Source organism: Hyaena hyaena, unplaced genomic scaffold, assembly GCF_003009895.1.
Source record: "Hyaena hyaena isolate Hyena2069 unplaced genomic scaffold, ASM300989v1 scaffold_1600, whole genome shotgun sequence".
NCBI classification, from domain to species: domain Eukaryota; kingdom Metazoa; phylum Chordata; class Mammalia; order Carnivora; family Hyaenidae; genus Hyaena; species Hyaena hyaena.
Window position 1 is genome coordinate 1 of NW_024082235.1, and position 8,687 is coordinate 8,687.

Genomic DNA, 8,687 nt, shown 5'->3' on the forward strand with positions numbered 1-8,687 from the left:
TTGCTTCATTGTTGGTGTATAAAAATGCAACCGATTTCTGTATGTTGATTTTGTATCCTGCAACTTTGCTGAATTCACAGATCAGTTCTAGTAGGCTTCTGGTGGAGTTTGTCGGGTTTTCCATGTAGAGTATCATGTTGTCTGTGAAAAGTGAAAGTTTGACTTCTTCTTTGCCAGTTCTGATGCCTTTTATTTCCTTTTGTTGTCTGATGGCTGATGCTAGCTTCCAGCACTGTTAAACAACAGTGGTGAGAGTGGACATCCCTGTCGTGTTCCTGATCTCAAGGGGGAAAGCTCTCAGTTTTTCCCCATTGGGAATGATATTAGCTGAGGGCTTCTCATAGATGGCTTTTATGATGTTTAAGTAAGTTCCTTCTATCCCGACTTTCTCAAGGGTTTTTATTAAGAAGGGATACTGCATCCTGTCAAATGCTTTTTCTGCATCTATCAACAGGATCATTGGTTTTTATATTTTCTTTTGTTAACGTGATATATCACATTGATTGATTTGCAAATACTGAACCAGCCCTGTAACCCAGGAATGAATCCCACTTGATCATGGTGGATGATTCTTTTTATATGCTGTTGAATTTGATTTGCAAGTATCTTGTTGAGGATTTTTACATCTGTATTCATCAAGGATATTGGCCTGTAGTTCTATTTTTTTGCTGGGTCTCTGGCTTGGGAATCAAAGTGATGCTGGCTTCATAAAACGAGTCTGGAAGTTTTCCTTCAATTTCTATTTTTTGGAATAGCTTGAGAAGAATGGGTATTAATTCTGTTTTAAATGTCTGGTAGAATTCCCCAGGGAAGCCATCTGGCCCAGGGCTCTTATTTGTTGGGAGATTTTTGATAACTGATTCAATTTCTTCACTAGTTATCGGTCTCTTCAGATTTCCTATCTCTTCCCGTGTGAATTTTGGTAGTGTGTGTTTAGGAATTTGTCCATTTCTTCCTAGTTGTCCAGTTTGTTGGCATATAATTTTTCATAGTATTCCATGATAATTGCTTGTATTTCTGAGAGGTTGGTTGTAATAAGTCCATTTCAACAATAGCCAAAACATGGAAAGAGCCTAAGTGTCCATCAACTGACTAATGGATCAAGAAGATGTAGTTTATCTATACAATGGAATACTACATGGCAATGAGAAAGAATGAAATCTGGCCATGTGTAGCAACATGGATGGAACTTGAAGGTGTTATGCTCAGCAAAATGAGTCAGGCAGAGAAGGACAGGTACCATATGTTTGCACGTATAGGTGAATTAAGAGGAACTTAACGGAGGACCATGGGGGAGAAGAAGGGGAAAAATAGTTGGGGAGAGGGAGGGAGAGACCATGCGAAACTCCTGAATCCTGAGAACAAACTGAGGGCTGATGGGGGTGGCAGGTAGGGGAAGGGGGGTGATGAGCATGGAGGAGGGCATTTGTGGGGATGAGCACTGGGTGTTATATGGAAACCAATTTGACAATAAACTATTAAAAAATAACAAGGTAAATTTAATTTATACAGCCTATAACATAAATAAAGAAGGGATTCAATTAGTATTAAAAAAAAGAAGCTGGAGACAGAAGTTGAAATTTAATTTGTATCACATTGCTATTATGTCACTGAAATAAAGTAGGTTGGGTTGGATTGTTGCCCCCTTCATCAAATTACTGACATAATCTGGGTGACTAGATTTAGAGTACTTTTATATTTTCTGATTCTGCTTTGATGTATTTCCTGGTTTTTAAACTACTTTAGCCTTGTATGCGTTGCCAAAATGTTACAAAGGTTGGTAATCTTGTAATCTTGCTAAGTGGCCTACTGAGTCTTTTCAAAGTCGTCATCCATTTTATCAGCATTAATACTTTAATTGATGTTTCTTAATAGTTCATCAAAATGGTTCTGAGATTGAGTATAATGATTATTATCACATAATTGTTTTAGCAGAGTTCAAATTGCTGCTGATCAAATGTGGAACACAAAAACCCAGCCCTTCTCTTTTCCCTGAGATTGACATTTCCCTCAGGTCAGAGTACAATCTTTTGTAATTATATATAGAAGTTGTACATTCCTAGCAGTTGACTAGAGAAGCAGTCATATTTATGTAAGAGCTCCAAAGAACTTTCAATGTTGTTATAAAAATTGGTTTTATATATATATAAATATAAAAAACCAATTTTTATATGTATGTATATACATACATATACACACTTTCTTAGGGTAAAAGTGTTAGACCAGAGTTTTTCAACTTCAGCATTACTAACATTTAGGGCTGGATAATTCTTTTTTGTGTGGCAGAGTTGTGCATTTTGTGGGATGTTTAATAGCATCCCTGCCCTCTACTCACTAGATGATAGTGGCAGCTCCATCTCCCAAATCGTGGGAAAAATGACTCCCACAAAAAATGACTCCAGACAACGCCAAATGTCCTTAAGTACCTGTTAAAGACACTTACTTAATGTCTTCCATTTAGCTGTTCATATTGCTAATTTTGAATGCTTCAAATATTTAACATCATATGAAATAGCACATGCTACATACATGTTTTACCACCAAGGATTCCAGAGATCCTTGTGTCCTAATAATGTGCCTGTTTTAGATTTGCATGTGCTTAGAATATAAGCCACATTATTCAATATGCAGAATGGTATAGAGGAAAAAGTCCACTTAAGACTTGTTTTCTTGTATTCTCTCTGATAGTTTCTTGCTGGATGTTGTTAAGAAAATATTTAAAATATATTCGACATTCACTCATCTGAGACTTATTAATAACTCCTACATGCCTGGTACTGTTGTTATCCACTGAAGGTACAAAGATGAAAAAGATGGTGGTCTCTAACCTCAAAGAACTCTCAGTCAAGTGGAGAAGCCAGATAAGGAAATGGTTACACCATAATGTGATAAATATTGTAACTGAGGATTGGAAAATGGGAGCTCAGAGGAAAGAGTAAACTCTACCTGAGGAAATAAAGGAAGGCTGTTCAGAGTAAGTAAAGCTAGAACAGAGTCTTAAGAGGAGTGGGAATTTGCCAGAAATGGGAGGAGAAGAAGAACCTCAGGCAAAGGAAACAGTTTCTGCAGAAGCTTAGACTTGGCTCTCAAGAAATAAGCATGTTTGCATGACTGGAATGGGGAAATGTGGCACAGTAGTGGGAGTGGAGGCTGGGAAAGTGGGCAAAGATGAGCCGCTGCAGGTCTTGAATGCCTGCTTAAGTTCTCTGAACACTTTTTTCCTGGTGGCTATGAGAAGCCTTCATAGGATTTATAGGCAGAAAATATCTTATTCTCTGGTTTGGGGATAGTCTAGCCAATATTGAGATATGCATTTTACGGTTATGTTTACTGTTAATTATTTGGGCATGGTGTCTTTTCAGTTAAAAAAATGTTGAGGGGTGTCTGAGTGGCTCAGTCGGTTAAGTGCCCAACTCTCAGGCTCAGGTCATGATAGTGAGGTTTGTGAGCTCCAGCTCCACATCGGGCTCTGTACTGTCAGCACAGAGCCTGCTTTGGATCCTATGTCTCCATTTCTCTGCCCCTCCCTCCTCTCAAAAATAAACATTATATTAAAATGTTGAGTTTCTGTAATGAATAAGTCCTTGTGTTACATGTGGAGGAAACAGAACCCCATCGTCCCCCCTGCAAAAAAAAAACCCAAAAAACAAAAAACAAAAACCTCCAAGGAGAATGAACTTTACTAGGATAGAAAGCCTGGTACTCACAGACATTTGTGTATATAAGGAGACATTAGACAAGGAAGGGTTAATTAATTCTGTCTGAGAGAGTTCAGGAATCTGGGAAGGCATCACAGGATGGTATCTGCCCAGTGGACAAAGGCTTGGTGACTTCACCTTGAAGGTGTGCTCACTCTAGGGACAGAAAATGTACTCTTATCTAGGAAGAGCTACCCTTCATGTTTTTGTTTTCATAAAATAAGTATCACTTCAATTTAACAGTTTACATGGATAGGGCACCTGGGTGGCTCAGTCAGTTAAGTGTCCGACTCTTGATTTCAGCTCAGGTCATGGACTCACAGTTCCTGGATTTGAGCCTGGTGTCAGGCTCTGTGCCAGCAGTGCCCAACCTACTTGGGATTCTCTCTCTCACTCACTCTCTCAAAATAAACTTAAAAAATAAACAAAATAAAAGTTTTCATGGATAAATTTAAAGACCTTTCCTCAAATGTTATTTTTTCATTGAGGATTTCCCTGATAATCCCCTTCTTTAAAATTTTTTTTTCATATTACTTTTATCACCACGTAATAGGCTATCTTGCATAATTTATTAATTTTATTTATTATTTTCTCCATGTATAATGTGAGTTCCATGTGACAAGGATTTATGTCTGTTTTGTTCACTGCAATATCTTTAGTCCCTAGCAGAGGCCTGGTATATAGGAGATTTCAATAAGTGCTGAATAAATGAACATGACTTTTTTTTATAATGCAGCTAGGTTTTAATTATTTTTTAAAAAATTCAAGTTAGTTAACACACAGTGAAATATTGGTTTCAGGAGTAGAATTTAGTGATTCATCACTTACCTACAGTACCCAGTGCTCATCATAACAAGTGTCCTTCCTAATGCCCATCACCTGTTTAATCCATTCTCCTACCCAACTCTACTCCAGCAACCCTCTGTTCTCTGTACTTAAGAGTCTTTTTATGGTTTGTTTCACTGTCTCTTTTTTTCCTTCCCCTATGTTCATCTGTTTTGTTTCTTAAATTCCACATGTGAGTGAAATCATATGGTATTTGTCCTTTTCTGGATGACTTATTTCACTTAGCATAATACCCTCTAGTTCTATCCACAACTTTGCAAATGGCAATATTTGATTTTTTTGATGGCTGAGTAATAGTTATTTCTTTTACTTACTGTCTTGATTTATACTTAAATTCAGAATTCATGGATACTTTCATAATGGCTAACTGATGTAGTACATTTCTTAATTGAGGCTGTGAAAACCCATTTTAGAAATTTCAAAGGCAGTAAATTGCTTTGTAGTACATATTTTCAGTATCTATAAATAATCAAACCCAATAACAAGATTTGACTTTAAGTAGGTCAAAATGTTTTAAATCACTTTGGGAACACATCAAGGGTTAATGTACATTTATTTCAACTCTGTGGAAATCTTAGTATGTTCCTTTTTCCCTCCTTCACTTCTCCTGCAGCCCCATTTATTTCTTTCTTTGCTATATTGCAATGGAATAGTACTTTAATTAGTGATTTCAGCAGCAAAAATTAAAAAATTAAAAAATTAAAAAAAAAATTAGTGATTTTTCATCCGCAAATGGGGATGAATTAAAGCCAAATTAACTTCCTGTTACTTCAAGTTGAAAGGTTGTATTTGATTGATAGAGTGGAGGAAAATGTTGATCTTGATTCAGTCAACTATGGCGAGGAAAGGGACATCATGTGCTGCCCGAGATTCGTCTTTCCAGTGGGGACTATGGTGGTAGCAAGTGTGTGTGTGTGTGTGTGTGTGTGCGCGCGCGCGTGCACACACACACACACACATGCATGGGAGGGGTGGGAAGGGATCAACTATACAGACACCCCTGAAGTATTTTTGGTATTAACTGCTCAGCTCAAGTAAAGAAACCATTTTTTTCTAAAAGCATTAAAAACATTTTAAAAATCATTAAGATTAACAGGTAAAGGTTTTCTTTTTATTCTGAAGCTGGGGGTCTGTTCATCCAATCTTTTCAGAATTTCCTAGCATTTATATTTGGTCTATATAGCGTAGTCTTATTAAGAAAAACTAAATTTCAAGATTTTCTCTCTTTTCTTCATCTCCTCTCCTTTCCTCTCCTCCTTCCTTCACTTCCCATCTTCCCTCTTTCTTCCCCTCTGTCTCCCTCTTCCTGTCTCTCGTTTCCTCCCTCCCTTCCTTCTTCTCTCTCTCTGCTGAGATCCCTGCTGAGGAAAAAGAAAGGTAGTTTTTGGGTTTTTTTTGAGAGCTAAGAAAAAGTCTAGATTCACATCAAGAAGTTGCTTTTATTCTTTACTCTTGAAGTTTAACAAGCTTGTGAAATGTTTTACATCTTAAGAACAAGTCAGATAGCTTCCTGTTGTCTCAGAATAAGACTGTTTTGAAATGCTGTTTTACTCAGTTTATTTTTACTGCTTTTTTCTATTTCCGTCTCTTCCTCCCTGCCCCCACCCCTTGATGTTGTTTAGCAGTTTGTGTTCCATGTTAGCATTTTGATTCCTTTTCAAGTTAAAACAAAATAAATAAACAATAAAAGGAACATGGATAATTCTCTGGAATGAAAATTGAGCCAGATTCAAATGACCACATGTTTGTTTTCATAGTTCTCTGTATTTCTGTTGGAGACATGGGTTGTATTATTGCCCAGCCAGAGGCTTTTCTTGGCTCACTATGGAAGAAAACTATTAATCCATCATGCCTTCTAAATTTATGTGCATAATGAAAATATGAGACAGATGCAGTACTTACTGTAGAGCCATACACACATTACTTGTTTATGCCACCAATGAATATTAGCTTCTACTTTGTGTTAGCCTAGGTACTGGGAATGTAGTTGTGAACAAGATAGGCCGTTGTCTTTGCCTTAAGTAGCATGTGATGTAGTTAGGGAGGTAGATAAGTGAATAGATGGTTATCTTCTGAAGTGATAAATGCTGTGACGTGGAAAGTGCAGTTTGCTATGGGAACGTATGAGGAGAAACAAAACAGATGGGACATGGGATGACAGGGAGAGGTCAGGGAGAGCTTAAAGGAAGCCTTAAGATGAGACTGAAAGGAATACCAATTAGCTAGGCAAAGGGTGAAAGAGTGGGTATACAAGGGAGGGACAATAGAGGTATTTACTCATAATCAGCACCAACAGACAAGGCAATTTCTTCATTCCTAGGGATATTTACTGATGAGTTTCCTTCATGTTACTCTACCTGCTACCCTGAGCATCAAAGTTGGATGAACAGCAAGTACCTCTCCACCAAAGTGGACACGTGAGGAATGGCCAGTCTCAACTTGGATAAGTAACATTTTCTACCTTTTAGTCATTCAAGGTTCCGTTTAGAGCTGCAGTATGCCTTCGAAGAATCAAGCCCAGCCTGACTGTGCACACCCTTCCATCAAGGCCATGGCCAAAGCCTTTGGAACACATGAAAACCTGCTCAGCCATGTTCGTAATCTAGGAGTTTTCTCCCTTTGTTTAAATAAATAATTTCTGCCTATTATAAAAAAGTTGCTTTCTAGTTTACCCAGTCCTCTCCTAGACTATTTCACTTATTTGTGTGATCTGTCTGGTGTTTAAAACTATCTGAATTTTTAATATTGCCAAAAAGATATGTTTGGCAGAATTGATATATAAAAATGTGAAGTTTTCAGGTGGCAAAGTACTGCAGAAACAAAATTAAACTACAAATGACACTGGGGAAAATATTTGAAACATAGAAGAGACAAAAAGTTAAAATTCTAAAACTTCTGCCAATCAACAGTAAAAAGCAAGCAAGCAAGTAATTCTATAGAAAAATAGGCTAAAGGCAATGAACAAGAAATTAATTTAAAAATACAAGTGACTAGGGGCGCTTGGATGGCTTAGTCAGTTAAGTGTCTGACTTCAGAAGCTCAGGTCATGGATCTTGCAGTTCATGAGTTTGAGCCCCACGTCAGGTTCTGTGCTGACAGCTTAGAGCCTGGAGTCTGCTTCAGAATCTGTTTCCCTCTCTCTCTGCCCCTCCCCTGCTCACACTCTCTCCCTCTCTCTCTCTCTCTCTCTCAAATATAAATAAACATTAGAAAAATACAAATGACTAATAAACTTAGGAGAAGTATAAAACAGCAAGTACCTTTTTTTTTGACAAGTTATAGCATTAAAATAACAACCTCCAAAAATGTGTAGACCAGAGCCATTTCATCTAAGCCACCAATCCACTGATGCATTTTAATTGGCCTTTCTTTAGGTATAGGGGGTAGGACTTGGGATTCTGTCACTCTAAGGACCTCATTCTCATTGTATTCTGTATCAATAGCACCTCTAGGAGCACAGCTCTAGACAAAGCGAACAATGACCCTTGGGAACACTGGACAACACTGTGAAAATCATTTGAAAACAGGATTGTCAAAGAGCAGTAGCTCCTTCACTATTCAGCTCATGACTTTTGCCCTCCTGCTTTTTCATATGGGATGAATCCTGAAAGGAGAAACAAAGTGCTAGAAGCAGAGTAAGATTAGGGGATCCCTTCTTACTAGCCTCCTGTGTTTTTCAATCCTTTATGATTGCTTCATCTCCTGTGTATCTCTAGAGATAATAAAATACCTAGGGACCAGGGGTAAATTTTGGATATGTCTCCAGACTAGTCCTTTAGCCCTTGGTTGGGTGTCCTTGGTCTGGGGATTCATGGCAAAGATCCCCAGACTGACAGTCACATCTGAGTTTCTCTAGTACTAGATTTCTCATTCACTGGGTAACTCAGTCTCCCTGAATTTTAAGTTATGAGAATCAAATAAAATGAGGGATTTCAAATATTCTTTGCTATATTATTAGGAATTGAAATTAATCTTGCCCATTTGTAGGCTTTGCTTCCTTTATAAGACTGGTGCTCTTTGTAAAAGATAGTTTGCTGTTCTAGGCCCATGAATTGGGTGCTTGGGTAGGGTGATGGGAATGGGTTGGAGACAGGATCAGCCACACAGTTCCACCTTCTCACCTCAGGACTGAGTTGGCAGTGG

At 37.9% G+C, this 8,687-nt stretch overlaps 1 long non-coding RNA gene across 1 annotated transcript; it reads left to right on the forward strand.

Moving 5' to 3' along the window:
- Positions 1-1,938: 1,938 nt before the first annotated feature.
- LOC120226137 lies at positions 1,939-7,193 on the forward strand. Its single transcript, XR_005526946.1, has 3 exons — positions 1,939-2,014; positions 2,797-2,974; positions 6,865-7,193. It is a non-coding gene; the product is annotated as an uncharacterized LOC120226137 (long non-coding RNA).
- The last annotated feature ends 1,494 nt before the right edge of the window (positions 7,194-8,687 follow it).